Below are 26,700 nucleotides of genomic sequence, written 5' to 3'. Positions count from 1 at the left end.
CTGTGACTTATGCTCACTGTAATATTATCAATTAAGTTTAGTTTAATTGTTTTTTCTAGGACACTTAATCACACTGAGGCTTATATAAAATATAGATTTTTTTTTTTATCTGCTGACTCAAAATCTTCAATCAAAATCCATGTTAGAAAAGCAATGGACAAACAAATAATTGAAAAAGTATATGCTTTCATTATTTCATATATGAAAAATATTCATATTCACTCATTCTGAATGCCTGATTGTGATTCTTTGCTGTTTTCCTTTTTTTTTTTTAGACACCCTGAAGTCACCTATCGGTTCAGGTTCACATTTCGGACGGCGCCATCTTGAGCCTGACATCTTGAAACCAGGGACACGGCAGACTCATAAGGTAAGGTCGCCACTCCTTAAAACAGCCTTCTTTATTGTTTGTGTTACTCTAAATTGAAAAATAATTACCAAAATGCACACTGTGATGTGTTAGATAAGGACTGGAATTCATGATTGAGACCATAAATGTATTTGTTTAAGTGTGAACGAATGATAACTGCCATGGTACAGTAATAAAACAGAATACCTTTAATGACGAGTATTTCCAATGCCAGCTACTAAGAGCAGCAATGTTTAAACATATAGTCAAATATTTGCGCACATCCTTAGTTAAAATTGCTAAAACTGATGAAAAAGAGTGGTTCATGTGCAATAGTAACCAGACCAGCATTATTTGTTGACCTAAGGTAAGAACTTGGGAAGGGATACTTTTATTTTGTGGAACAAGGAATATTATTTATCTGAAAAAAAGTCACCTTAACAACTGATCACTAAATGAAAATCTGTAGATACCAATTAAGGGGCTTTTTAAATAAAAATATTGTTTGTAATCAGTGATGGGAATAACGGCGTTACAAGTAACGGCGTTACTTTTTTCAGTAACGAGTAATCTAACTAATTACTATTCCTATCGTTACAACGCCGTTACAGTTACTAACAAGAAAACAAGAAAATGCGTCTGTTTGTTTTTCAACAAACAGACGGTTGAAGCTGTGTTCAGTTTACCGCATCTTATATCAGTTGCACGGAAGTAGCTGTAAGTAACGTGGACGCTACAGCGTTAAGTAGCTGCGTGCTCCCGTGGACGGTAATCACGATCACTGTCTAGCACAACACCTGGAGATAAGGAGGCAAAACAATGGCATGAGTGCTGCTGTTTGACTGAGGAAGAATAAAGTAGTCATGGTAAGCCAATCACACGACCACTTAAAGACAAAGCAACAAGGTGATATATACCAGTTTTTAAATTGTGTTGATAGGCCACGTAAACCAGAGTCATGATAAACAATATATATGCGGCGTTTTTTCCTCAATAGTTTCGTCACGTTTACTGTCTAAGGACAGCGCAGCAAGCCTCTCTGCTTATGAGCAAAAAAAAACAGGGGAAGTTTTAGGAGTGACGGCGAGAGAGAGAGAGAGAGAGAGAGAGAGAGAGAGAGAGAGAGAGTTTTGAGATGTGAGAGATTTGTGACGTTTAGCGTGTTTGGAGTGTGTAGTTAATGTGTTGTCTTGTGTAGTTAGTGTGTAGTGTTGTGGATAGTTTTGTGTTGTGTGTCAGAACAATGAGGCGACTGCTGTCTCCAGGTAGAAACAGGAGTGATACACCTGCTGCTGTCAGACCTGCAGGTATCAGGCTGTGATGTTCTCCTTTATAGTGGACAGAAATTATTTTTTGGAGTGGCACAAATAATTTGTGTGGCATCTTATTGAATGCAGAACAGCTGATTGTTCTGTAAATAGTTTGAAATGGTTATTTAAAAAATCAAGGTAAACATGTTTGTGGTTGTTACAGTAAAAAATATAACTTTTTCTACTCTATTTTGTTTTTTTCTGATTTTAGATCAATTGTTTATACAGTATGTCAAAATGAAAACATAACTGTAAATTCAGACACGTGAGGTTGTGCTGAAAAGATGATACCAAACAAGGCAAAGAAATAGTTTTTAAAGGTGAAATGTGAGGGAAAATCAAAAGTAGTTAAAAATGGCCAATTATACCCTGGACCCCAGAGGGTTAAACGGTTTTTTAAAGTAACGCAATAGTTACTTTTCAAGTAATTACTTTTAGAATTTGTAACTCAGTTACTAGCTCAGTTACTAGTTAGTTCTAAAAAGTAACTATAATTAATTACTTTTTCTAAGTAACTTGCCCAATACTCTTTGTAATAACGTTGAACAAGAAATTTGAAGACATCACTTTAGGTTTTGGGAAAGCGAGGACAAGCTATACAAGTTTACAACTGATACTTTAGCAGCTAGTTGATTTTAAAATTCACAACTGTAACAGCACCTGGTTTTCTTTCATGCTGAACGGGTATCGAGACATATTTGAATTGGATGATCAAGGACAACCAAAGGCCAGTTTTTACAAGTGGTGTCACAAAGCATTTATGAATGAATTCTAAGCACCTCAAATGCAGGGTCTGTTCAGTGAATGGGTTTCACAATTCTTAAGTTTAAAATGCTCACACTCTCACATGTGACAGCATCTGTTGTGCCAGTGATACACACAAGCCCACAGCAACAGCTCACGGTGTGAGCAAGGTGATGCCATGCATGCATAAAAAAGGAATTGAATAGATTTCCCTGCATTTGCAGTACTGTAATAAAGTATTTATTTATTATTTTTCTTTATTTTTTTTTTTTTTTTTTTACCTTTTTTGTCACACTTGTCGCACGTTACAGCGAATAAAACAAGCTTTATATCAGACATAGATAATGCAAATAAATAAATATATATTTATAGTTTTTTTGTTCATTTCTCAATGATGATTTCATTTATTATTGAGAAAGAGGTTATCCAAAACTGGTTATAAAATGGCCAGCTTCCCCTCCGGTTAAATCATGAATTCTTTCTAATTAACCACATGTTTTAAAAAAAAAGCTATCATATCAAAGTTTCACCCTCAAAATTCTTCCAATTGTGACAACCCAATTATTTTCTGACATCTCATAGAAAGAGCACAAAACAGCAATTAACAGAACTAATAAACTTTGATTACTCGATAAGAAAGATGAATATTAGTTGCAAAACTAATCCAGCAGTCCTATTGTATCTTGCTAATGAAAGAAACCTGAGCTCACCTCTCTTGACAGACACACTGTGCTACAGAAAACCTGAAACTGTTCCAAAAATCATTGTGTGAGTAATGAACAGGATAAGAAGACAAGAAAGAAAGAAGACAACGAAGGGGAAAAAACACTACAAAAGCAGCAGAAACATCGACTGACAACCCAGACTCGGCGCTCAGATCTCAGAGTCCAAGTCTCTGACAACACTGATGGCAGCGTCTGCACTGGGTGACAGGCCCGATCCATTTGGCGCAGCGCGTGAAGACACAAACACAAGCTGTCTAAAGAGAGTAAGGTAGACTTCAATCAGCTAAAAGGTGATAAAACATAATTAATTCAATCACCCACTCAGAGGACAGGGAGGGTAGAGGAGAGAGAGAGGCTGAGAGGAAAGCAAAAACCTGGAGGGATGCATTCGCACGGGCACGTTAATGGGAAACTGCACTTACTTTCTTTCAAAGCCCTTTCTACCTATTTATCCACTACTCAATAAGGAGCTTGCATCTGATTCTGTGTGGTTTCACAATACAGCCATTAAACACACAGTCGGTCAGCAGCGCTTGTGCATGCAGATAAAAAAGAGAAGGGATCCATGTTAATATAACTCATACTTAGTCACCTTTATTCATTAACAATAACCCGGATCATGATAAATGACTAACAGAGGGGACGAGTGCATATGTATGCCTGCCTGCATCGTCCTAAAGCTGCCCGAGAGACCATTAACACCTTGACCAGTCCAGCTTTCTGTATCAGGGTCAAGTAGGCTGCGATTAGTCCACCGCAACATGCACCGCACCTCCTCGAAAAGAGCCTGAAAAACAGGTTTCAATAAAAGCAAGAGCATCAGATTCCTTCTTGTCAGCCTGGTGTGAAATATACACCAGGAAAATTAGTAGTTTGTGTGTGAAGGTAGATGACACCGAGAGACAGAGATCAGAGAAGTGAGAGTGAATCCGTGAGGGGAAGTAGATGTTCATTTCATGAAGTATATTCCTGAGAAATGGCGTACTGGTGAAAGTCGACTCCACTTCCCCAAGGCACACCGGTCTCCCACAAGAGGAAGGTGTGAGGAAGGAGAACAATAGCTCCTCAAAGGCAGAGTCAGGTTTCAGCACAATTGCTGCCCGCAGTTATACAAGGCCGTTACATCCTGTCTCCCATGACAACCAAGCCCCAAGCTCCGGGGATTGGCCTCGCCGGTCTTACCTGACCACAGCGGGTAGTCGCTACTAGAGATGAGCTGATGACACAAACAAGCTCCTATTAACAAAACATTTAGCTTTTTTATTAGTTTGACATTTAAAGTCCTCATACTTCCATAATTTAGCTGCCAGTGGCAGCAGTTTCTTATCAGCATGTTTTGATCCTTTGTAGGTCTCCACAAATCAATATTAATTAAATAAATATTTCATACTCACAGTGAATCAAATAACAAATGTTAAGAAAGGGCTAGTGTGCAGTTGATGAACCCAGAGAAAATTAGGCTATCAGACAGTCTCTGAATTTAACATTGAGAACAAATTAATTTGATTCCTAAATAAAAACATTAAAGATGCAAAGGAAAACTGCTGTTACCCGTTAGCCCCGTCTAACAGCAAATCATGAAACAATCTGTTCTCGTTCAGTAAGTAATACAATATCATGTACTTTATTGTGCCCTAAGATGAATTTGTTATGCTGTTACAGAAGTTGCTTTAACACAGAGTCAGTAAACATGGAAAGAAAAGAGAAATTTCAAAGTGCTTTAATTTTGCAAGTTCACCTGCAACAATCGAAACATGAACTGTTTGGAAAAGCGGATTTCAAAATCAGAGAAGATCAGGAATAATTACCAAGGAGCACAGAGAAGGAAGACACAGCTTACCAAGGTGATCTGACAATGACTGAGACAGTGTTTAAAAAAGGTATACAAAGCACAGCTGAAGACAACGTAATGAGACGGGTGGAAGGTAAACTTAACACAAGACACAGAGAACAATAGCTACCAAAATAAAACAGAAAGTAAGACACAACTGAAACAAGATTAACTTGAGACAGGAGACACCCAAAGACAAAAATCACAGAGACTGGAACAGAATGGAACAAAAAAGGGAGCAAACTAAGTACTACCTGAAAGTCACAGTAACAGAAGTCTTAACAAGACTAAAAAATAAACCATAAAGAACCCATGAAATACAGAAGATATACAACCACGAGTGAGTAAAAACAACTCTATTAATAGAAAACTAAATACTCATGTAGGACACTCATGTAGTTCTTTATGTTTGAAAAACCCACAGAAAAAGAAAACCTTAATACAAGGCCCAGGGACTAACAAAAAAGCCTCTGTAAGAGAAACTAGCACAAAACGAATTCAAGGAGGCAAAATATCGCACATGTATTGTCACATGGACACAAAAAGCATGCGCTACAATACAATACAAAGTTTTATATGGGTAATGTTTTGTCTAGAAAACTAGTATTATGTGTTACATCCTACAGAGAAACAAGATCTACAAGAAGATTGGGAAAAATACAAGCCGCATAATCCAGACACAAAAATACTCGAGTTTCAGAAACGATGTATTTATAATCTGCTGCTCTTTAGAGCTGATGACTCAGTCTGTTGGCTCAGTTCTAAGGACTTTGAAAATATTTGTCTCTGTCCAATGCCCCTAACTGTCTGCTGCAGCTTTATAAAAGCATAATTAACCTTGTTAGCCATGTCCAAAACCTACAAGCTTACATGAAATCTGCTATTCTGTCTTGTTAAAGTACTAGCAAATGGCACAGATAACCACCTGAATCCACCTTGCCACCTTCAATTTGCAGATGTGGGACTAAAAAGAACATAGAAGTGCTCACGTTGGCATTGTAAATCGTAACAGCTGTGAACTTACTAAATCAATAGTTCATTTGTATTGGCGCACACGTGTTAGCATAAGAGAACTGAGTTCACTTGTTACAGTGTGGTTATCTGTATTTTGGGGTTTTTTTGTGAAAGCAAATTTTCCTCTGGGATTGTAGATGTTGTCTTTGATATGAGAGCAATTAGATGAGAAAGAAAAATTTAATAAAAATTGAATTGGGTCTTGTGTGGATTGATTTTATGTCACTAATGATTAAATCTTAATATCTAGCGGACTCGTAGATCATTTTAAACTCACTTGACGCAGATTAATGGTGAGGCTTGTTTGATTTTTCTTTTTTTTGGTGCGACTGAAATAACATGTAAACTGATATCCACTAGATTTACTTTCGACCTGATGGCAGATTACAGCATCGCAGTCCAATGTAACGTAGCTGGCATATAGGACGGCACGCTATAATCCCGTTACAAGCTGGTTTGTTGTTGTTTGTATAAACCCCTTATAGTCTTAATATCTGCCGGTCCTGCCATCATAATAAATAGCTCCTATCAAACTGTATCACTTTCTAAAGCTGCTTTGTCTGTTATGAAAATTTTGAAGCCGTAATAAATGGAGATAAGGCGGGCCACATGACAAAAATCACCATAAATTTGTTTTAGGGACAATTTAAATAATGATATGGATGGTTTCCAAAGACGACACACAGCTTTTGTTTCCTTTTGTGCGCCAGTGGATGATGTTGCTCATCAAGAAAAAGACCTGTAAGAAAAGCGAGGAAGCATTATAGTTAAAAAGAGACACAAACAATGAGACAGAGAGCAGAAGGGAAACACAGAGCAGCTTCTGTCTCAATGTGGATAATTACATTTCTACCTTTCTCTGGCAGTTGCATAGCCTTAATGCTCGTAATTAATTTCATTATTTTTGGCCCTGGCTGTTGAGTGCAGATTAGTTCTCTCTGAGTTGTGGGGATAAACACACAGTAATTGGTTATTACTCTCAGAGCCCACATTAGATTATACTAAAACCAATGAATTAGAAAATATCCAATCACCTTTAGCTAAAATTCAAAACCCGCTTCTGTTATTGCCGGCGCTTGTTTTCATTTGTCCAATACATCCTTCACTGTGTGTGGATCAACCTGTAACGATGCTCCAGGCCCAGATACTCTGAATTACTTCTGTATTTGTTCTTTTAATGTCATCTTTTCCTGGCCTTTCCCAAATTTACTGCAAGATTACTCACTTAGAGTATGACGTGAGGGTTAGAGACTTTCTGCATAGGTCTATATGAGCAAGAATATAGTAGAAATACAGGTTTTGATGGTTTTTTTGAAACACTGTTCTCTCCTATAGAGCAGCAGTGTTGGCAAAGATGAAAAGCCTTACTCAAAGTGGACCTCCGTGGTTGTTGCTTATCAGCAGCTCCCAACTGAGATTTTACCAGCTGGACTCGAATTGAGTGCCTACTGCTTTTAATAGTGGCTCCCTGGCATTTGTTTAATATTCACCGGGCTTGTAAAATAAGTTACTCTGTGTTTGTCACTAATTCTTCAGAGAAAACTTTAGGAGGTATTAATAGTGTGAGAGCCAGAGAAGCTTTTTTTTAATCATCCGACTAATTAATTCTCACCAAAGTTCTCGTTAAGTTAAAAATGAATTTATGATTAACCACTTTACACCCACACATCTGTTTTCACTTATGTTGTTTTCCCTTATGTTGCTCTTCCCTGATTAGATCTCACAACTTCAGCATTCCTGTGAGTTTTCTTACACTTCAGAGCAAAACTGGTGGGACTGACAGGGCCATCGGAGCTGTTATTTGTTAATGAAAAGCAAGAGGTGATGGAGATCCTCCAGATCCTCCACTGGTATCCACCGGAGCCAGGTTGAAACCCATGTTGGTGCCATTCCTTTGGACATTCAGAGCCTGGACATGCCACCTGAAAATCCCACCTGGGCTAGCACGTGCAACTTTACACAATCCTATAACAATATGTATTAACAATTAAAAACATGTGGCCCAGCAAGCCATATATTATTATCATTACCTCCTTTATTTAAACAAGTACTCTCATTGTGATCGAGAACTTAAAAGACACCTATACAAATACACATATACAAAAATTGAGACAAACAGCTACATAACAAAAGGACACATATACACAAATGTTTGAATAGCTGCAGATGAACTAATGCAACCTTTAAAATGTTCCAGTGAAGTCAAAGAATACAGCATCACAGCTGTTTCATTTATAGGCAGCACGTTATTTAAATCCAGTTTTTCCCATTTCAGTATGAACAAGAGGTACAGCTAATGTTAAAATGTCCTACAAACTGACATAGTAAGTATTGTATTTAAATTCAAGCAAGGAGTGGAGGTAAGCAGGGAATCTTTGCAGCGAAGGCTTGAAAATAAGCATCATACAATGCTGCTCTTTTCAAGTTACCAGGCGGAACCATCTTTCTTATTCATATAAGATGCAAAGGTGACTAAGAAAAGAATCGCCAGTGATGAATCGTAACACACTGTGATGCACAGAATCAAACGGCTTCAAGGTGGATATAGAAGCACGAATATAAACAATATCACCATAATCAAGCGCGGACTAAATCGTGGCTTGTACAATGATCTTACGACTAGTGAATGACAAACAGGATTGGGTTCTACATAAAAATCCAGTCTTCATCTTTAGTTTTCTTGAGATTACGCCCACACATGAACAAAGATCAGGCAGCTACGTCATTAACATTGTGACACTTTTATTCTAAACTACTGCGTAATCCAAAAGCACATAGTTCTTCTTATAAAAAACAAAAAGACTTAGTTTCGATCATTTTTACCGTCACTACTGCTCACTCTCCTTTTCACTCTCCTAAGAGCCCTAGCTGATATTCCTGGCACTTCCCTCCCTCTTGGTGCATAGTGGGGAATATTTCATAATTTTATTTTTGTTTTTCTATTTATATACAACTTTTGAAGAAAGTACTTTTTGCATAATTGTTTAAATTAGGTTTTAGACACTCTAAAGCTTTAAGTACTATATTTTTTAAAGTATATTTTTGGGGGCTTTTTGCCTTTTTTTTGATAGCGTAGCAGTGACTAGATCAGAAAGCGGGGAGAAAGAGGGAAGACAGCACAGGCCCTTGGGTTTGAGATGAACCCAGGCTGGTGGATATTTTCCAGGGAAGGTTTGCTGTGGTTCAACCTCAGCCAATGACAAGATGTTGGTAGTTTCGAAAGAATCAGATCACAATAGAAGCAACTGGAGGGTGCCTGAGCTCCCCCTTAGAGACAAGGTGACGAGTTTGGTTGTTCAGTAAGATAAAGTCACAACTTTTAAACATTAAAAACACCAAGTTGACGTAACTTACTTATTGCCTCCTAAGTGAGGTGTTTTGAGGAGGTCTCAAAGAGACCTCAAGATTATGCCTCTACAGCTGGAACACCTAAGTGTCCTCCCACAAGAGCTGCTGGAGCTGGCTAGGGAGAAGAAAGTCTGGGTATCTTTGCTTGAATTGCCGGCCTCATGACATGACAAAAATGGAGGGATGTTGCCAGTCAATAACAAACTTTGCTTAAAGCTACATGTTCTGCAGAAAGCTTTATAGCTCTAATACATAGTACAGAAAGTGGACGTGGAATAAAATACACAAATGAAGCATGAGTATTTGTATCGGTGATGCAAACACGGTTAAACACAGAAATGGAAGGATAAAAGTGATGTGAAGCAACTAAAACCACTGGAGCTAAACACAGGTGAAGGGATCCAAAGTTAAAATTTATCCATAGGAACAAAAGCTAGTAGCAATCCAAAGCAACTCTTTTCTAAATTTCAAAAAGTATCCTAAAATATAACTTTGCAGTCACTAGTGTGGCAACACTTGGACATATCTCTGACTCAGAGCTCAATATGTGGTTACAGAAATGTGCTTATCTGTCACGAACAGGAGAAAATCTACCTGAGAAGCACATCAGAGCACAGGCTGCTATGAATGGGTCATAACTCCTGTAACAAGATCTCTGCAGAGAAACCTTGTGTTCCATCAGGCAGGGTGAGAGTTTGACGGGGACTGAGGACAGGACTTCTGACAGTGCTTCTTTTGATGAAGCCAGTTTTCAGTGTGACTCAGTGAAAAGCCAACATAACGAGATCTAGTAGTTAGGAGGGTAGGTGAGACAGACACCCAATGGAAAAGAGAGGAAAGATGAATCACTGTGGCAACAGAAAAAAATGGTGCTTCAAAGAATATTCACGCGCCTGCTCTCGAGGTCCTCATTTCTGCATCGTCGTGCTTTGTTTGTTCACTTAGGAGCTACTCGCCAGAGATTTTTTTTTCCCTGCTCAAGGGTTCTTCAGGGGACTAGAGCAAGATTTTAATGATAGAGGGTGTCCTGTGGTGTGTGCTTGTTAATCTGATGTTGTCTTATGATGATGTGCTGATAACCAAAGTTCTAGTCACAACCCTAAAAGGATATTCTGATAGCATAGGTCTAGGTTTAGGATAATCATAGATGGTGACTTAGGTTAAAGTCCAGTTTACTTCACCCTGTTTATTTCCCATTATTGACTTGACTGTGAACACCTGCAGACATATAAGACCAATTCAAGATGGTTTACCAGCAGCTTATAAACTTTCATGAACAGCCTTTTCTTTCTTAATTCTCTTTTTATAGAGACATTTTCTCCCACGTTCTGTCTTTTAGAGAAAAAGGATTTATAATAACTGGGAATTGCAGTGAGACCAGGTGTACCCTGTCTATCATCTATAAGTTTATAGTGGCATAAAATACAGATGCTATTTATTATTTAAATACTCAAAATCAAGGAGTGGACAGCTGAGGACAAACACGATGGTTCTGTAAGCTGTCTGTCTACCCAACACCTGACAAGGAGCCACAGTTAGCTTTTATCAGTAAGCAGCTGGACTGTCCTTGAGGTCTTTTGTGGAGACAAAACAGAAGGCACCAAAACAGTCAGGTCATCATGCTTCACGCAGGTTCCACAAGGACTGAGATGTCAACTCCACCTCCCGAAAAATCTAATCTAACTTTGTACTCTCCATCACCTTTGTGAAAAAAGTAAGTCGTAAGTTAGCAACTAGAAGGCGAACTGTTTATGGTCGATCCATATGCATACAATTACACAGTGACCAAAAAAATCAATAAGCACAAGCAGTAATAGATGGAAACATAGAAGAAAAACAGATTATCTGACAACTGATGAGGGAAGACGTAAGACTATTTAGAGACAGAGCTGATGAGACACAGGGAAAACCACAGAGTACTTCAGTTGAAGACAACTGGACTTGGAAGTCTTTCTTTCTTCTCCAGAACTGAAGGAACCTTTTATGGGATTGCTACCATGGAAACAAACCAGCTACTTTAGTATTGGAACTGCCAACATGATTCAGAGACTACTCTCCAACTGGTCAAGGAATATACATTTCTCTGAAGAAATGTGTGTGACGGGTTTCTTTAATTTACTACAAAAAACATGACTGAAATTGCACTTGGAAAAAGGGGATTAAATATGTAGCTAAAGTTCTTGGTTTCCTCTAGATTATTAGGGAGAAGTCTAGTCTCAGTTCATTTTGAGTTGTATGGAGTTTTAAAGGTTTAAAGTTTGCAAGGTTTTGCATCAGCCACAATACAAAGCAGATAAATGTATTTTTAAAAGGTGCTCATTAGTTAGTTATAGCATCTAGCATGGCTGCATTAATCTGCTACAAGGCCCCAGGGGCAAAGACGAGGTGCTGGTTCTCTCATTAACTGCCCATTACTCCCACTCCGTGCGCAATGTTTTTCAGTAATGGAATACCCCCTGACCCAAGGTTGATGGTCTCTAAACTTGATTTTTGACACGGAGATCTGCTTAAATATGTCAGCTGATACTGCACTTTAAACCTGAAAGTTGATCTTACAGCACAGGTGAACACGTCGGCTAATAGTGGGTTGATTACATATCAAGCGCAGAATGGGCCCCATTATCGTTCATTCGTAAGGAGTCGTGTTTGAGTCCAACATTCACTCTTCTTTTATCACTATCAGATTATAGAACTCCTAAGGGGGATATCTCTCTCTTTAGCTGATAAATGCTCAAATATCTTCAATCTGTTTGGATGCAAGTTTGCTAGCAGTCACTTTAGCAATAGGCATAGTTGTTGAATCTCACTGATGTGACCTTATTAAATTCAAATTCAAATTCAAATTTTCAAATTTTAAATTCAAATTAGTAGTAGTTTTTCATTTACAAATATGAACTGGGAAAGTCTCATGCTCCTGGTTTCTTCTTTAATGTTTGTGTTATTCCATATCTTTGTTACTTTCTTTGTCTTCTTTTTTTGCACTTCCGTTTGTTGGGGTTTTTTTTGAGTTTTTCAGCTTTTTGTCCATCTCCTGTGACTTGACTTATTTTCTTTGGGTGTAGTTGAATGCTCGGTTTTGCTTAGGAAGAGTTAGTGAAGTTATCATGGATTTTTGAGTTCAGTATCCAGCCATAATCACAACTGTATGATATCTAAAAGGAGACTTATTTGGCTTTTGGAATATGTTCTGCAAAGTCTTGGCACACAGGATACCATTGATTGACATATGACCTGGTAGTAATTATATTAGAGGGTTACCAACCCAAGTTAGTCTGGAATGAACGATCAGCTTCAAAGCTTTGAGTGTAGATGCAGAGCGAGACCACATTTTCTTATGTATGTAACCCAAACAAATTAAACAAAAGAGATTTTTTGGAGCAAGTAGAAGTTAAAGTTGAGAGAGAATTGGGTACTTACAAATGGAGGGAGTTTTTTCTTCTTTCCCCACTGTTGCCTTTCCCACTGTTTGTACCTCCGTGCTCATAGGGGCTCATATGATTGTTGAGGTTTCCTCTGTATTTTGTCGGGTCTTTACCTGACAATATAAAGTCCCTTAAGGCACATGTTGTGGTGATTTGGTGTATATAAATATAAATAAAATTTAATTGAAAATTGAATTACAAATAAGCAAGATAATTCCCACTGTTAGCTCCAGCCGATTTTCTTTGTTGGCAGGCTGACCTGTGCTGTTTCTGCTGCTGCTGCTCTGGGGTTTACTAATCCTTGTGGATTCTACAATATATACTGCATGATGTATGCAGGTGTTACATGAGCAATCACATCTAGTTTCCAGCCCCTGCAGTTCCCAGTAAAAACTAGTATAAAGGTGGATCTTGGCAAGCGTTACTAAAGAACATCGCCAACTTAAATTCAAATTAATGTCCCCTAACAGAGCCCTTCCAGAAGCTACTCTTGTTACTCAGCACCCATACTAAAATGCATTTAAAGCACTAAATTAACTTGCTTTCAGCGGGACATAAATCTGCATGTGCAGGTCTATCTAGTCAAATCTGATATAAAACGCTTAAAAGTTTGCTGCGAGTTAAAGTAACCCCGACCCCTATTAACCTTTAGTTCTCCTTGGAAAATACAGCAACTGTGTCTTTGTTGTGTGCTGAGCTAGCTAGATTCTGAGGTTCTGTGACCACAACTTTCGTTATATTTGCGTCTGCTGACACATGACAGGGATGAGAAGTTAAAAACTGATGTGCAGAGTGTGCAGGTAGGGCCTGGGGTGACATTATTTCCTCCATGGCTTGCTTGACAATGTTTTGTATTAAACTGTCTATCAGATTTAATTACTCATTAACTGAAGGTGATGTTCTGGATCGCTTGCAGTCCACTTTAAACCCTCAATCCAGATACAAATACTTGTACAGAATGCATGGAGGCATGTTTAAAAGCCAGACTAAATTTCTTCTGAAGGACTGGAGGAGTTCTGGGCGGCAGCAGCCTGGCCCTGCCACTAAAGGTAATAGGGTCAGACAGCTGCATATTAGCCGCGGATCATCTGCTTTGACACAGCCTTGGATCTAACTGGCGGCAGCAACCCAGATCCCATACCTGTCCCAGCAGGCATATCCCAGAACTCGCTGCATATACAGGGGACTCCGTTGCATGCCTTTTCCTCCCCAGCTTCCCAGGTACACTTCACGCCTCGTGGATTCTCCGTACGGGCCTCATCTTCGAAGACATCCACACTCTCTTCTTGCGAAGGTTGGCAGATACATGCAAAATGCACCGAAGCAGATGAGTTGCAGAATGTGCTTGCTCTGATATACAGCACCTTTTCTCCAGCCACATGTTTTGTTAGAGGTCCATAAGTCCTGAGGAGATGGGAGGTCTGGCCATTTATTTCACAGACACTAGAGCAGATCAGACTGAGAGAGCTCCCTCTCCCCACGGCCCCTCATTTGAACAAGACAAACACAAAGCCTGTAATTAAAGATGTAACAAAAGCTCTGGCAATTGTTTTTCCTCTCATCTCCGCTGGCGTGTCGCCTTGCATTACGGCACAAAGCTTAGTCTGGCATGCTCCGGGACTGAAGGCTGCTACGCAAGGTTCAGCTGTCCTCATTTCCACTTGACTTAAAAAAAATAGCCCAGTGCCCCTTTGAAACAAGAAACACACATTCTTTTGTGTTCTTCTTTTTTTTTTAAGCTTCATAATATCAGGGATGGAGATAATGAAATCCTTTGGAGCTCACAGTGATTTATATTGCATGACTGAGCAGTTTGGGATTTGTTGTCTCGCTCAAGGACACTTTGAAAGCATGCATGGTTGTTGATGGACGTATGCTGGCTGTAGAGGGAATTGAACCTATGAGCAAACTTGAGTTTGTTTTTCTGCTTAAAATATTTTTTGACGACAGAGCTGCTCTGAAAGCAGAGATAGTCTAATTGATTACTGGACAGAGTCGAAGATCTGCAGTGGTTGTTGAAGTAACAAAAGACACAAAGGGGACAACAAAGACACAATAACCTGCATGTTTTTCTGCTTCGTAGGAGACCACTTGGCTTTGATGGAAGGTGCATCATCTATTACTATCACTGTCTGTCAAAGGTGTTCATTTGCAATTGGATTTGGACGGACAGTGTTACTGAACTCCTATAAATCATCTTCACAAAGCACTTATTAAATTAGGATAAAATTCAATGCACTATCTATTGCCAGCTCACATCTCTTACAACATATTAGACAATTCTGAACACCAAATAAATTAAAAACCTAACTACTTCTGTCCTTTTACTCCTGGAACTACACCTGCATGTAATTTCATTGTCACTGCAGCAAGGTGAAAACACTGGAATTCAGCAAAGACTCAACTTTTATTTGCAGAATGTGCAACAGAAAATTATGTTTAATAAGTCCAGTGCATCAGAGTCCAATAAGGGAATCCAAACGCCACAAAGGAATTTGACCAGGAGCAGACGTTGTGACAAAGACAGCACTACATAAACACTGACGATGAACAGGGGATTACACACAGAACAAGACAAAACCTTGTGGTGAAGTCAGCTAGGAAGCAATCCTTTAAAGTAGGATATAACAAGTGTGGTAACTACCCTAGAAAACAAAAGAGTGAAAGAAACCCAAGATAAACTCTTAGGACAGGGTCTTTGATTGATTGATTGATAATACTTTATTCATCCTGAGGGAAATTGGGTTAAGGCTGCCAGCCTTGCCAGCGCCATCTTACCCTTCCCACCATACATACATTACACAAACATCACATGGGGAAGACAGGTCAGAGAGGTATAACAATGGAAAATGCACAACACGAGGAAAGACGAGGAGAAAAAAGAACTCCCCCCAGACTGAGCTCCAACAGGGGGATCAGTTTGAGAACAGAAAAAAAACACCTCAGCACATGAATCATCACATCTCACAACATAGAAGACATAAGCTTCGAAGGCATTTGGAGGGGATGGGGGAGTGAGTTAAGGTCTGTGTCAGTGTACATGCATATGTGTGTGTGTGTGTGTGTGTGTGTGTGTGTGTGTGTGTGTGTGTGTGTGTGTGTGTGTGTTTTGTGTTCAACCGAGAGAAAGTGTCCCTTCACCCGGTTAAGCACAAGTCAACAATCTCCGATCAACGCGGATGGCCTTGAAGGAGGAACAAAGAGTTCTGACAACAATCCTGTTATCATGGAGAATTTTGTTGTTCCAGCCAGCTTCGACCTTGGCAGGCCTTCAGCTGGTGCCAGTGGGATAGCCGCATGAGTGAAGATGGTGAATGTTTGGGTTTAGTGCAAACAACTGCATCCAATTTTTACAGTTGGACTAATGTCCATCACTGGTCACCAAGTCTCTCAATTCCCGTTGTTCTTCTCCAAGATCTTATCCATATTGCTTTCAAAACACAGTCTGAGTGCTCACAGCCCTGCCAATCGTCTATTATGTCAGCCAGCCTTATGAGATTTTGAACAGCTGTAGCCGCTTCTTGTTCTAAGCCAGGTCCGAGCCAGCTCCAGTCAGCCAGAACTCTGTTATCGTGGTTCCGAATTGGTAGATGTCGTTCGAAGTCTTCCATCGAGAGTGTCGCCAGACACACGATGCAACCGAGCATCGAGTACCCGGCAGCAAACGTCTCCGCAGGACAATCGGGCTCTCCCAAGCCCAGGAGGGTGTCAATTCATTATGAGACCACTTGATCAAATCCATAATTCTTCTTTAGGTTTTAGAGAACAAGACTGAGAAACTCTTTGAGGGTTAGAGAATAAGCGAGACTATACAAAAGACATGAGAAGCCAAGCAAGATAAAGATAAGGGAGAGGGAGACGGAGAAAAGTGCGACCGCCTCCATCAAGAGCCAAGAGAGAAAAAAGTAATCTTTGTAATCTTTATACTACAGAAAAAACAGTCTAGACTAGAGCATGTCATTATAGCAAACCTACAGCTCACTAAAAGGTCAAAGTTCTCACTGCCAGAGTTTAGGTTTGTCATCACCCTTACCTTCTGCCCACTGTCTATCCTCTTTACTATCCTAAAATCCCCAAATAATTCTCAAAAAAAAGCATCTCTATGAATGAATATCTGCATATATGGTGGAATCAAAGGGAAATGGCCAAGAATTTTAGTTCCCTAAGTTTTCTGATTCCACTTGTAGTCTTTCAATTTGCATTCTTGCAAAAAGAAAAGTGTATTATGAGTGTGAATGTTTTCACCAGAAGCAAATCTCAAAACCACTTGTGTCATCTGATAGTAATTTAGGTTTTTATTAGCTCTTTCATATTTATCTCCATTACTAAGCAAACAGGACGTCTAGAACCTAGATGCCCTGAAAAACGCCGCTGCTGCCATGAGTAGGCAGACTAGCTGATGGGCTTCCTGACTGCTCGATTATAAACACAGATGAGTTTTGGAGCTCTTTGAGATTAGATTCGATTGATGCTCCACTGCAGAATAAAGTGCAAAACTTTGATGTGCTTTCTGTGATGCATTTTCTTGATCTGTTTATAGGTAATGAAATTTACCATTACTGAAATAGGTTTAGGAGATGGTTCATGCACTGGGTCACTTTTCCAATGAACTTTAAAGTCCCCTGACACGATTCTGCTCCTAATAGGCCATGTCACACTGACTCCCTGACTTCAGCATCTCTACTAAATTCGAAGATGTCAATTTGGTGAATGTGGAGGTATCATATTATCCCATTTTGTGCACGGGGGATGAATTCTGGATTAATTTTCCTACAGATAATGCCCAGATCAGTCCCAGAAGTGTCACGTTTAAAAAAACTCATTCATGGCAGCAGCCAAAGTGATGGCAATTAATTCCGACTTTAGGAGCGTAGGCCTGCTTTCTTCCACGTTCGTCAATACCAAATGTTTCCACATCTCAGGATAGTTTTTGTCAGCTCCGTAAATGAGGTATTAAAATTCTTCTTTGCTTTCCGTGACTGTCTATCCAGCACAAAAAAGACTGTTCTTTAGAAATAACTGATGGTGACGTCTCAGCTACGCCTCCAGATTCAGCAGCCAAGATTCCTACTTCGGTGTAGAGCTGAGCACAGCAGTAGAGTCATTAGAAGAGTCAGAGAGAGATGATTTCAGATCAGTCTGTCACCAACCTCTGGGCTGTCAACCGGGCATGGAGTTAATGGGAACATTATTAAATCAGCTAGAAAAACAGGTGCCAGATTTTTCCACAAATCAAGCAGCAATTCAAACCTTTGTTTTCCTGTGCTCCTTCACTTTTGCCTGTTCACTCCATTTCCATTTTCTCTTTGTAAGAATCAGTGTAACTATACAGTAAATTCATTATTCAGTATGCACTAGACGAAAACCTTTTACTACAACTTGAAACAGACTGCCAAAAACATATTAATTTATCTTGAAAACACTGAAATAGAAAGAAACTGGCAGCTTTCTTAACAGTTCAGTTCATTAGTTATTTATATGGCACCAATTCACAACAATAGTCAAGTCAGGGCTTTTTAAAGGGTAAGCTTAAGCCCTATTTTATAGATAGAAACCCAGCAATCCAATAATCCCCTATAAGAAGCACCTAGATCAAAATACATAAAACTACACTGAAAAATGAAATAGTCCTGATTAAATTTGTCCTTGTATAACTTTTTTCTTTTTTAGCCAAAGTAGCTTCTCAAGCAATGAAAATGTGATCCTTTCAGACATTTAGCCCACAACCTTCAGACATTCATGTTTCCCAGAGGGTGAACCCTAACGAGTGCTGTAATCCTAAAACATTTTCCCTAAAGCGTGAGGTTGACATTTGCCATGAATAGAAAGGTCAACTTTCTAATGGATAACCATGACATCTGGTGCAGGCATTCATGTTCCCTGAGGGTGAACCCTAATGATTTTGGTTATTAATGATTTCCCAATCGCACCATTATAGGTTTCAGGTTTGAAGAGAAATGCCTCAGCAACTGTTAAGTGACTTGCTATGATATCTGCTTCAGACATTCATGTTCCCCAGAGGATAAATTTGAGTGACTATTGTTTTGTCTGATTTTGTTTTACTTGATAACCATAAAATGTTATATCTATTCATGTCCCTTTCCGGATTAGGGTTGTTTTGTTAATTTGAGAATAAACATCCAAATTTTAGGATAATTTAGTTTTGATTACATGTATAAAAACATTTTTACTACAGACAGTAAAAATAGTGGATGTAGCGTAAAAACCAGGAAGTCATTAGCAAAGGTGAGGGTAGAATCCTTGATTTTTCAGTCAGATTCACCCCAGATTCACATTGTGCATCCATTCAAATATAGTTTCACTATAGCATGTATCCCAATCTACAATTGCGTCGCTACCCCTTTATGGCAAGCAGTGATATTCTCTGATTCCATTGTTAGTCGCTTCAGTCACTCACTTCATAGTTGAGTTCTTAGGGCTTGCCCACTTTGTGCTATTCAGCTAAATTTTAGGGTCTCTTAGTAGGCTACCTAATTAACGAAATTTTTAGCTCATCCAGCCAAATGGCTGATGAGCTCTTATGATGTTGAGGCATCATTTCTCCGTCCACAATTCACAAAACATTACTTCTCCCACAGGATTGGTAAGAATTTCACACTTAAACACAATGATCATCTAATGGGTCTTCAAAGTCGCATTTGCTACTTTCATGGGCACTTTCTCATGTTCCAGGTAAATGCTACTTCTTATACATTATTGGTCAGACTTTAGTGAAACAAGATGAATTTGTACCAGATTTGACTGTGTGGGTGCTTCCTTGACTTCTCAGTGGATTTTAATTCCTATTCGTTTGTGCAATACTGCCAACCCATGACAACAAAATCCATCACTTTCTTTCTGTACATCACAGATTACATTAACCTGTGACTTGAGTTGGACTGTGAGTCAGACATTTCTGGTATTTTTAGCCTGAGCATGTCAGCATGCTCACATTAGTGTTACCTTTAAGCTCCAAATGTGACTGTTGTAGACTGGTAGCTCATTTACAATTTTGAAAACGTATCTGTATGAGGGTTTTTGACTTCACTATATGCAAGCTGAAATGATTATCCCTTAATTTATAGCTGATTATTCTATTCAGCTCCCTGATGCATCACTATTTACTGTTATCTTTGCTTTACCTCTTTCTGTGTCTTGTTATTCCCCCCTTTTCGTGCAGGAAGTTTGACACTAATGCCGTTTGGCGTACACTGCAAGGCTGCACAGAGGCTGGTTGTTGCTTACGAAGCTACACGAAACCAGACACACATATAAAATATGCGAGTACCTTTTTATTCCGTAGCAACTTGAAAAGTCACCAAAATGGGATTGTTCAACTTAATTGTTAAGTGCACTGATGAAAAAGTCATGTTCTTTGGTAAAAGGGTTCACTGCTGCAGCCCAAGAATCTCTGACCTCCAGACAGTTTGTTTGCTAGAATAAAGCAGCAGGCACAGCTCGGGTTTTTTGGGTCGTAGACCTTCTGAGATGAACGGGTCCTTTGAAGCTTTTAGTTGCCAGGTGACAGGGGTAAAAAAATGTTATGCTGTGACAGACCTCACGAGTTAGACTTCAGCGAGGACTTCATAACCAACCTAATTGTTTTCATTTTTTCCGACTAACGAGGACTCAGCCAAGACTGGGCAGCACGAGTTTTAGAAGATGATTCTCTGTTCTTCTTTTTGGATTCATCACATTTATTTTGCCGAAAAACTTTTCATGCACAAAGCTTTGAAAGGAATCACTATGATAAGCAGAGTTTGTTTCAAGGTGGAAGAAAGTGGCGGATGGTGTTGTTTAAACCCCCGCTGAACTATTTCTTTTTCTCTGATCAGTGGATCAGTGTGGAACTACAAACACACAGAAACCTACAAAAGAAGGCATTTGTCATGTGTGTCGCTGCCTCTGGCATACCTAACATGTAATGGAGCGCGCACACCTAATTGTTATTTTGTTTACTCTAGGAAGGGGAGATCAGGACTCAGACTCAGTCAAACATGCTTATATCAGCGTCGTGAGAGTTTCTTAACCAGAGATGTGTGTCTATTACTTCCACTAAGTCCTGAAGAAAATATTTTTTATGCTTATGCAAAAGTTACCAGATGCTGCCAGCGTGTGATTTAAAATACTGTTGAACAGGATGCTATTTTTCATTTGGAGAAGCATGTATTCCTTTCTTCTCTCTATATTCATTTTGTTGACTTCGTGTAAATAATTAAGCAGGAGTAGCATTGCAGACTGGATACATTCATAATTCAGGCATTTCATGTTCTGCACGCATTCGCGTTTGTTGCTTGCATCAGTCACAACGCATGTGCTCATCCTTAATTCCTACTTCAAAAAGTTGCTCCAGTCTTTCAAATTCAGCCTCGCAGACAGGGTCACAGGGACAGAGCGCAGAGTAGGGGTTATGGGGAATGACAGAACTAGGAGGGGTAAATATCAGAGCAAGACACACTGTTCCTGAGGTTTGTGGTCCTGCTGCTTCGAGGCCCCCACGTCTCCTCAGCTCCTGTCAGCTCATCAAGGCCAAGTCGCTGCCTATTCCCGCTGGAATACCGCATCAAACAGCCCGGGGAGCCTTTTATCCCAAACAGAATGCCGCCTCTTGTCACAGCGGAGTCTCTGCAACAAGGCGTACACGGATGGCGAAGTTTAACACGGTGGAGTGAAAGTCAATACCCTGCTGAGGTGGCGTAGCTCAGACACGAGAGGGGGAAATGGTGAAAAGGTCACCGGGAAAATAGGATCTGGAAAGAGGCAGCTTATCTGAGACAATAGCACGAGAAGCAGGAAGCCAGATGAAGCCAGGCAGGCAGGCACTTAATGTCACGGTTCACTCTTTCAACCCCGTGCCAGTTCTGATGCCTCACAATTAAGGCCAAACATCTTATTTTTGTCTTTTCTACCAATTACTGTAAAGGTTACCGCATCTTGGCTTGCGTACACAAATCCTCCTTCACATGTGTGTGTCTCTCTCTCTCTACAAAGACACAATGACTTCCCCGTCTAATTTCCCTTTGTTTCGACCTGTAGCCAAAATCAGACATGAAAAGACTTGACTGTGCACCCCAAAGACACAGAAGAGCTCTTTGTACTCAGGCTTGTTCTGCTCCATGCCATTTCTAATCTCGGGCAGAAGGGAAGAGAGCTGCTCCTCTTATCTTAGATGACATGGAGGCTTTGCTCCCTCTCTCTGGAGCTCTCTCATCTTGTTCTTCTGAAACCTAACCCTCTTTCATGCTTTCTCCTTGTGGTGGTTGTGGTGGCAAAGCGATACGCTGAGTGAGACTGGCTGAATTTTGTTTAGGTTATTCCGTCTGAAAGCTGTTACATGATAAGTGAGAGTAAAGAAGCCGGGTTTTACCTTCCCGGGATGGTTTTTTTTCCATCACTTCTTTTGGACCTTAGCTTTGTCATTATTTTTTAATCGGCTCTCTGAAGCATGGCAGTATTGAGAGCCGTTTGAATGTGGAAGACTGGGGTTTATCAAGTGTAGGTTTCTCTACTTTCCCTTCTAGAAGGGTGGCCTTGTGAATGTCTGTCTCCCAGCCAACCCAAGGCTTTTTCTGAGAAACAATATTTGGGCTATCTGAAAAGTTGTTTTCAGAGCTCTTCAGCTTACACAAAAGATAGTGCTATGTGGATGCAGTCGGAGAGATGGATGCAGCCAATTTCTCCTGGAGAGCACTTTTACTAAAGCAACAAAAGAACCCCCTATGGCTCCAACCCTTTCACTAATAGATCCCTATTAAAACCAAACAGTAATTTTTAACTTAGAGAAATTTAGTTTTATTTATTTATTTATTTTGGTTGTTTTGTGTCATCACAATGTGGTGTTTGTGGGCTGTGCAGACCAGTGCGCCCAACACAACAAACTGGCAGGTTGTAAATTCAATTGCAGTCAACCTAATCACTATCCCGTGAGTGCTCATAATATCTTCTTGTAATATCTAATATATTTAGTTATTTTCTTGTTTGCACGATAATTACAGAAACATGAAGTGCGACATGTGACCGCGTGGTAAATACATGAGATGGAGCCTGCAGACCAGCCATTAGATACAAAGTGATGCGCAGCAAGCAAACAGCTTCCAGTGTGGACGGGGCTTTACGTTGCATACCTTTAATACTTGATCAAATTTAAACTGGATGAATAAGAAAATCACCCCAGAAGGTTTTTTTTACAGTGGAATATTAGCTAGCATAGGTGTCAGGAGTTGACTCGCTTTTGAAAGCAGCTCCTGGTGGCCAATTGATGAACTGCATTTTATAATTTTGGGGGTTGTCACTCATTGCAACATCAGTCAGTTGATTGTAAAATGTTGTAATCAAGAACAAAGCTAGCGTGACTGTTTCATGTCATTGTGTGTAAGACAAACAAAAGGCAAGCAACAAAAGGGGGAATCAATAATGCAGCTTTGTTTTGAGTTGCTTCTCTAAAGATTGGCGAAAGACTGAAAAACAATCAATAAAGCGATTAGTGGTGTGGTACCAAAACCTTTAACTTCTCTGCAAGTCTAACAACCATGACATCCGCTTTCCTCACGGACGCCTCCGTTTGTTGTAAGTTGTGGCAAAAGGTGCACTGAGGTGACACAACAAGTCACGGCTTTTAAAAACGTTTAGAGAAGGCGTACTTTATCCGATGCATGAAAAGCAGCGTATCCTTATAACATCCCGCATATCACAACAGAACCAAAGTCTGGCAACATGCAGAACATAGCTGTATCCAATCTATTTAAACAGCAGGTCTGGGCCATTGTGACGGGTGCCCAAAGGGACCTGTTCTCCAGACGTCCACCAACACAGACAGAGGCCCTTCCATAAGTCCTATAGGTTCAATTTGTTCTGCCAATTATTATCCTCTGCTCTGCCACAGTGATGGAAGGTGTTGTTCAGTGTGCCTGAATGCCACCCTCTCCAACAAAGAGGGAGCCCCTGCCTTTTTTCCGGGGGTCCAGTCAAGCATTCGCTAACAGATTGGCCGGGGCGCTAACCAGTCAGGTCTTCAAAGAGACAAAGACGACGGGGAGGGCAGCAAAGGAGGGGAGAGGGGTCGGTGGTGAAGAAGAATGACCTGCCAAATGAGAAAGAAGACATATTGAAAGGGACAGAGTGGGAGAGAGAAAAAACATATTGAACCGATGGAGAAGTGCAACCTTTTGACCATCTGGCTCAGTGGGTGACAACAGCCTTCATCTGTATTTTTAGAGCTGTACAACACACCAAATTACTCTGTCAGGAAGATTAAGGAGAGTCAAAGGGCTGTCGAGTGGAAAAAAAAAGAGCAAAGTTGTCCCAGAGGGAACAGTGAATAAACTTTGCTCCATCACTTTACTTTGTCTGTAAATACAATATGTAAACAGTTCAAACTGTCTAATGAAAGAGGAAAATAGGAAGCCAAGTAGCTGCCTAGAACACTTTCTGTGCAATATATTCTCATTTCTGTTTAAACATGGTTGAGTACATCTCCAATATGATTTCACTTTCGCTGTCCTCCTCCTGAGGAGAAATATGCAAGAGACTCGACTCCGAGAACCTCTGCATTAATTCCATGATTGCTTAAATGAAACGCTCCTATTTTCTCTCTGTCGGCGCTAAACAGGGATCAGATCTCCGTGACCATGACTAATCTTCCGCTGCGCTTATTGTGTGTATTGGTGTGCGCCCGATTTTTTTCTGGCTCTTTTTGCCAATTTGGAAAACTAATTGCTTTGATTCTGACCGCGCGAGCAGCGGAATATAATGCAGTGTAAAGCTTCATCTTTCATGCCCATAAATCCCTCTACAGATCCAGCGGTGTACAACACCGGCTCATTAAAATGCATTAGGGCAGGTTTGCCGGCATTTTCCTCTTTGTCCTCCATCCTTTTTCTGCTTCTAGTCGGTGATCTTGCACCCCTGGCAGTTGCCACACTCAGCCCATGTTGTTCCACTCCACACTGGCCACTTTATTCACTTGCAAATACCCCGAAATGAAATGGGTTGCACGCCCCTCCACAGCATACTATCTACCACCTACCTCATGCCTCTCTCATCTCATTCCTTCATCCTTTGCTTGCTTGATTTTGCACCCCCTCCCGCTGTAATTTCACCCCTGTCCTGCTCTCAGAGCCCCCACCGCTCCCGTCCTCTTTCTCCACCTCTTCTTTACCCACTGACCAAGGTTGTAGATTGCTGGATTACGCTGGAGCCGGGGGGAGGTCGTCCCACTGATTGTAAAGAGAGGGACAATTGGTCCTTTAGTCTGATTGGGTTCCCAGATAAGCAACACCCGGGATGAGAGTGTGCAGACAGGCATGAGAGGCAGAAAGCAGTGGAGACGGAGTACACAGGCAGCACCAGAAGATCTATATTTATTTATATATACGGATGGAGAGAAGGGAAACTTTACAAAGAGGCCAGTGAGAGACGGAGTGTGGACTCAGGGTGACTTTAGGGAAGCTGATTCACTGCAGGCAAAAGCTCTCACAACTTTTACAAGGCAAATTTAGCAAGCGCGCAGGGAAAAGAAGAACAAAGAGATAAAAGGAGGAGAAAAACGAGCAGAAGGAGGAATAAAGTTAAAAAGGTAAGGCATAGATTTTAGTGTGCGTGTGTGTGTGTGTATGTGTGTGTGACTTTCACCGGTCACGTTTTGAACTGTGCCAGTAACACTTTCAAGCTGTAAACAGGGTACAGTTAGGGATGGTGTAGGTGCCACTGGGGATTCCTCAGCAGTAACTGCACCCTCCGATCAATAGTTGGAATTTTCTTTGGTATGCATTAATTAATAGGGAGTGCTTAGAGAAACACGCATGTGGCTGTCAAAAGTAGGTCGTGGTGAGTATTTTTTTAGCAGAGGAGGGGGCACAACAAACTTTCCGTAGCTGCAATTCTCAGCACGTCTGCGCTGTCGCTGCTTCAAACAAGTCATGCCGAAGGAGAGGAATGCCTATCTGCTTTTAAAGGACCACTGTTTGGCATTCAGACCTCATTCAACAGCCTGAGTCGAGGTTCTAGTTTCTCAAGATGAGGGCTTTTTTTCCCTCCCCACTATCAAACCCATTAAGCTATCGCCTCTCTTGTAAGGCCCACAAATAAGATACTAGATTGGCAGGTGCGTCCTCGCAGGAGCTGACCGGCTTTTCTTGCCATTATCAGAAGCAGGATTCTCTGAAAGATGAGCATCGAGCGCTGGAATCCAAATTCACAACACTGTTCAGGTTTCTCAAATTACATTTCCAGCACAGGAAATGGGCCTAACGAGGAGCAGGGGCTTCTCCAGCTGCTAATTTGAAAGGATCCGTCCCCAAGACGCCGCGGTTTAATTTGTGACACTGATTGCAAACTTTTCCAGATGACGCTTATGAACTGTGACATCATTTCCATGCACCAGTGCCCGGGATGAATGCCAGTTTGTGTGATTTAATTTCTCAATAAATGACAAGGCTCCTTTTATGGCCTCTACTGAGCGATGAATGAACTGAATGTGCATCGAAGGAGGAGATAGAGGCCAAAACTACAGTAGAGATGGAATGAAAGAGCCTTATGGAAAGTTAAAAATAAGCTGGAGCGGTACAGTAGCACAGATGTTCAAAAAGAGGGAAGAATGATGAAAGGGTGAATGGATTATTTTTGTTACCAAACTTCTGAAGCTCAGCCAGAACACAAAGAGAAGCAGAGTGTGGAGGGAGGGAGGAGTAATTAAAAACACCTTACAGTAAACGAGCCGCAGGGAGGGAGACGCTCGTTGCGGCGCAGCGCTGGCGGCGTGCACAGCTGCACGGGCCGAGCATCCCACAATTAAAGAAGCGGGTTCAAAGCCGGGCCCACGCCAGCATCTGTGTCCTGAGGGGGTCCAAGGTTGGAGGAAGGAAGGCGAATACAGGGTAGCAGCCTGATGGGCACACACACACAGGCATGCTGTGAACTTATATTCATACCAGCACACAAACAACTGTGTGATCTTGAG

At 40.6% G+C, this 26,700-nt stretch overlaps 1 protein-coding gene across 5 annotated transcripts in view; it reads left to right on the top strand.

The window, feature by feature from the left end:
- LOC102296449 (cadherin-20) overlaps positions 1-26,700 on the top strand; it is a 107,187-nt gene that overhangs the window by 45,912 nt on the left and 34,575 nt on the right. For 4 of the 5 annotated variants that reach the window (XM_042228486.1, XM_042228485.1, XM_005941898.3 and 1 more), the window contains one exon: positions 276-370. The gene's annotated coding sequence lies outside the window, so the exon portion shown is untranslated. Of the gene's footprint in view, positions 1-275; positions 371-15,615; positions 25,318-26,700 lie in introns of those variants that run through there. The other variant, XM_005941899.3, reaches the window with a different exon arrangement.

Source organism: Haplochromis burtoni, unplaced genomic scaffold (genome assembly GCF_018398535.1).
Source record: "Haplochromis burtoni strain Fernald_Lab_line unplaced genomic scaffold, NCSU_Asbu1 Contig_326, whole genome shotgun sequence".
Classification (NCBI taxonomy): Eukaryota; Metazoa; Chordata; class Actinopteri; order Cichliformes; family Cichlidae; genus Haplochromis; species Haplochromis burtoni.
The sequence above is the reverse complement of the archived record's forward strand: the minus strand, read 5'-3'. Positions and strand labels throughout refer to the sequence as shown.